Source organism: Schistocerca cancellata, unplaced genomic scaffold, assembly GCF_023864275.1.
Source record: "Schistocerca cancellata isolate TAMUIC-IGC-003103 unplaced genomic scaffold, iqSchCanc2.1 HiC_scaffold_336, whole genome shotgun sequence".
Taxonomy (NCBI): domain Eukaryota; kingdom Metazoa; phylum Arthropoda; class Insecta; order Orthoptera; family Acrididae; genus Schistocerca; species Schistocerca cancellata.
In genome coordinates, this window is record NW_026046354.1 from 5,001 (window position 1) to 10,000 (window position 5,000).

Consider the following 5,000-nt stretch of genomic DNA (forward strand, 5'->3'; position numbering starts at 1 on the left):
GAAAGACATGCAGTCTAGTCGGTAATGATCCTTCCGCAGGTTCACCTACGGAAACCTTGTTACGACTTTTACTTCCTCTAAATGATCAAGTTTGGTCATCTTTCCGGTAGCATCGGCAACGACAGAGTCGATGCCGCGTACCAGTCCGAAGACCTCACTAAATCATTCAATCGGTAGTAGCGACGGGCGGTGTGTACAAAGGGCAGGGACGTAATCAACGCGAGCTTATGACTCGCGCTTACTGGGAATTCCTCGTTCATGGGGAACAATTGCAAGCCCCAATCCCTAGCACGAAGGAGGTTCAGCGGGTTACCCCGACCTTTCGGCCTAGGAAGACACGCTGATTCCTTCAGTGTAGCGCGCGTGCGGCCCAGAACATCTAAGGGCATCACAGACCTGTTATTGCTCAATCTCGTGCGGCTAGAAGCCGCCTGTCCCTCTAAGAAGAAAAGTAATCGCTGACAGCACGAAGGATGTCACGCGACTAGTTAGCAGGCTAGAGTCTCGTTCGTTATCGGAATTAACCAGACAAATCGCTCCACCAACTAAGAACGGCCATGCACCACCACCCACCGAATCAAGAAAGAGCTATCAATCTGTCAATCCTTCCGGTGTCCGGGCCTGGTGAGGTTTCCCGTGTTGAGTCAAATTAAGCCGCAGGCTCCACTCCTGGTGGTGCCCTTCCGTCAATTCCTTTAAGTTTCAGCTTTGCAACCATACTTCCCCCGGAACCCAAAAGCTTTGGTTTCCCGGAGGCTGCCCGCCGAGTCATCGGAGGAACTGCGGCGGATCGCTGGCTGGCATCGTTTATGGTTAGAACTAGGGCGGTATCTGATCGCCTTCGAACCTCTAACTTTCGTTCTTGATTAATGAAAACATACTTGGCAAATGCTTTCGCTTCTGTTCGTCTTGCGACGATCCAAGAATTTCACCTCTAACGTCGCAATACGAATGCCCCCGCCTGTCCCTATTAATCATTACCTCGGGTTCCGAAAACCAACAAAATAGAACCGAGGTCCTATTCCATTATTCCATGCACACAGTATTCAGGCGGGCTTGCCTGCTTTAAGCACTCTAATTTGTTCAAAGTAAACGTGCCGGCCCACCCAGACACTCAATAAAGAGCACCTTGGTAGGATTTCAACGGGGTCCGCCTCGGGACGCACGAACACGCACGAGGCGGTCGCACGCCTTCGGCTCGCCCCACCGGCAGGACGTCCCACGATACATGCCAGTTAAACACCGACGGGCGGTGAACCAACAGCGTGGGACACAAATCCAACTACGAGCTTTTTAACCGCAACAACTTTAATATACGCTATTGGAGCTGGAATTACCGCGGCTGCTGGCACCAGACTTGCCCTCCAATAGATACTCGTTAAAGGATTTAAAGTGTACTCATTCCGATTACGGGGCCTCGGATGAGTCCCGTATCGTTATTTTTCGTCACTACCTCCCCGTGCCGGGAGTGGGTAATTTGCGCGCCTGCTGCCTTCCTTGGATGTGGTAGCCGTTTCTCAGGCTCCCTCTCCGGAATCGAACCCTGATTCCCCGTTACCCGTTACAACCATGGTAGGCGCAGAACCTACCATCGACAGTTGATAAGGCAGACATTTGAAAGATGCGTCGCCGGTACGAGGACCGTGCGATCAGCCCAAAGTTATTCAGAGTCACCAAGGCAAACGGACCGGACGAGCCGACCGATTGGTTTTGATCTAATAAAAGCGTCCCTTCCATCTCTGGTCGGGACTCTGTTTGCATGTATTAGCTCTAGAATTACCACAGTTATCCAAGTAACGTGGGTACGATCTAAGGAACCATAACTGATTTAATGAGCCATTCGCGGTTTCACCTTAATGCGGCTTGTACTGAGACATGCATGGCTTAATCTTTGAGACAAGCATATGACTACTGGCAGGATCAACCAGGGAGCTGCGTCAACTAGAGCTGAGCAGCCGGCCGCCCGGGAGTGTGTCCCAGGGGCCCGCGCGAACACGCAAGCGTCCGCTCAATTATTCTGCAAACAGGAGGAGGCTGAGCTCCCCTGCACAATACACCTCGAAACCCTCTCAGGTCCCGGCGGCGCGCAGCGCCGTCCTAAGTACTTGGTCGGGTTCGAGAGAGGCGCAATCGCCCGGAGTTAGGCGAGTAGACGCTTTAGGTGCGACCACCCGTGCTCCCAACTGAGCTTGCCGCTGCCGACAGAGGCCCGGGAGCGTGCTGTCGTGGCATTGCCGGCGGGAGACAACACGCGCCACCTACGGTGACCGGCAGCTCCAACGCCAGCGCCACAGAAGGGCAAAGGCCCCACGTGGGTGCCGAAGCGAACTCTCCCAGCACAGCGCACGTGCCAACACGTCTGCACAACTGCGATACAAACCACCAGCGAGAACCGCTGGGGCGACCGAGCAGCAGACGGCGTCGCGGCGCCGAGTGCCGGGCGGCGGCGCATCCTCAACGCACACAGTCCTCAATCGGACCAGCACACTGCAGATGTCCACCGCGCTTCGCACCGGGCCGGCGAGGACCCACTTTGGCTGCACGGCGCCGCGCGCAGGGTGCCCCGGCGCGCAGCTGCGCCGCCTGCCGCGTCCGTCGGCCGGCGCGCCTGCCACTGGGCGCCCCCACCAGCCGGCTGTAGCGCGTGCGCCCACGCACCGCGCGGCCAGCACGCCGGGCGGCCCCCCCTCACCGGCCGGGGACAGTCCCACCCACCCACAGCCGCGTATCGCTTCACACCCAGATTCACATTCACGTTCGTTGGTATGGTGGGGACCGCTTCGTAGCTGTACCGATCGTTGCCCTCACAGATGTACCTCCAGCAAGGACAACCGCACCACAACGGGTTACCAGTTGTTCATTTGCGTAACGTCACCAGTAAACGTACACGTCCATCCCCGTTTGCAAAGTCAACTATTATTGCATGCCTGCCTGTCAGGTGTCAAGACACACTACATCCGCTCACATCCACGCAACAAAATGTGCCCGACTAGAGGGCACGTGGAAGGTGCCCCCGTACGTATGCGATGTCCATTGCGCGACCAACTGTCAACCGGCCTCTGTAGCATGTCGCAGATGTGGAACGCGGGGCACCGTGCTATCACATTGTGTGAGAAGAGACTACTACGTCTGCATACACGCGCCACTACATGAACAGACGGCTCATGCTGATCGCCATCCACTGCGTCCATTACTCCCACACGTCTCTATGGCGTACCACACTGCAATGCAGCTGTTATGGGGAGATGACACGTAGCTGTGTACACAACATTCTGAGCGGGTTGCGGTTGGACAATACATTAATGTAACGTGTCATATGCCAATTACAGAGCAGGGTAAGGCACAACTTGGGTTAGGTTAAGGCACAACTTGGGTTAGGTTAAGGCACAACTTGGGTTAGGTTAAGGCACAACTTGGGTTAGGTTAAGGCACAACTTGGGTTAGGTTAAGGCACAACTTGGGTTAGGTTAAGGCACAACTTGGGTTAGGTTAAGGCACAACTTGGGTTAGGTTAAGGCACAACTTGGGTTAGGTTAAGGCACAACTTGGGTTAGGTTAAGGCACAACTTGGGTTAGGTTAAGGCACAACTTGGGTTAGGTTAAGGCACAACTTGGGTTAGGTTAAGGCACAACTTGGGTTAGGTTAAGGCACAACGTGGGTTAGGTTAAGGCACAACGTGGGTTAGGTTAAGGCACAACGTGGGTTAGGTTAAGGCACAATGTGGGTTAGGTTAAGGCACAATGTGGGTTAGGTTAAGGCACAATGTGGGGGTAGATTGCGGTACAAATTGCATTACATTGCGGTGCAAATTGCATTACATTGCGGTGCAAATTGAGTTACATTGCGGTGCAAATTGAGTTACATTGCGGTGCAAATTGAGTTACATTGCGGTGCAAATTGAGTTACATTGCGGTGCAAATTGAGTTACATTGCGGTGCAAATTGAGTTACATTGCGGTGCAAATTGAGTTACATTGCGGTGCAAATTGAGTTACATTGCGGTGCAAATTGAGTTACATTGCGGTGCAAATTGAGTTACATTGCGGTGCAAATTGAGTTACATTGCGGTGCAAATTGAGTTACATTGCGGTGCAAATTGAGTTACATTGCGGTGCAAATTGCGTTACATTGCGGTGCAAATTGCGTTACATTGCGGTGCAAATTGCGTTACATTGCGGTGCAAATTGCGTTACATTGCGGTGCAAATTGCGTTACATTGCGGTGCAAATTGCGTTACATTGCGGTGCAAATTGCGTTACATTGCGGTGCAAATTGCGTTACATTGCGGTGCAAATTGAGGTAGGTTAAGGTGCAACACAGGTTAGGTTAAGGTGCAACATAGGTTAGGTTAAGGTGCAAGATGGGTTAGGTTAAGGTGCAAGATGGGTTAGGTTAAGGTGCAAGATGGGTTAGGTTAAGGTGCAAGATGGGTTAGGTTAAGGTGCAAGATGGGTTAGGTTAAGGTGACATAGGTTAGGTTAAGGTGACATAGGTTAGGTTAAGGTGACATAGGTTAGGTTAAGGTGACATAGGTTAGGTTAAGGTGACATAGGTTAGGTTAAGGTGACATAGGTTAGGTTAAGGTGACATAGGTTAGGTTAAGGTGACATAGGTTAGGTTAAGGTACAAACTGGGTTGTGTTATGGTACACATTGCGTTGTAGTACAGTACACGTTAGGTTTGGGTACGGTACACAATGTGGTATGGGATGGCGTGTTGTGGGGGGGAGGGGGGGGGGGAGGTTCGTTGATATCGACCGTAGGACGTGGATGCCCGAGGCAGCGTCAGTGTGTCAAAGGAGTTATGTCACGTCGGGATGCGCTTTTCGCCAGTGAGAGGGGGCGAGCCGTGTCTGTGGTTGCGGCAGACCTGTGTGTTTCATTCCTGCCAGTGTGTTTGTGCTGTAAGACGAGGCAGTGTGGTGGTGATGGGTGCACCCCTGTGTAGGACATGTGTGGGTGTTGGTGGCTTCTCTGAGCAATTGTGGTTGTCGGACGAGT

The 5,000-nt window shown here is 52.8% G+C and overlaps 1 non-coding gene across 1 annotated transcript; it reads right to left on the bottom strand.

Moving 5' to 3' along the window:
* Window positions 1-22: 22 nt before the first annotated feature.
* LOC126118145 (small subunit ribosomal RNA) lies at window positions 23-1,931 on the bottom strand. The gene has a single exon (XR_007525598.1). It is a non-coding gene; the product is annotated as a small subunit ribosomal RNA (ribosomal RNA).
* Window positions 1,932-5,000: the final 3,069 nt, after the last annotated feature.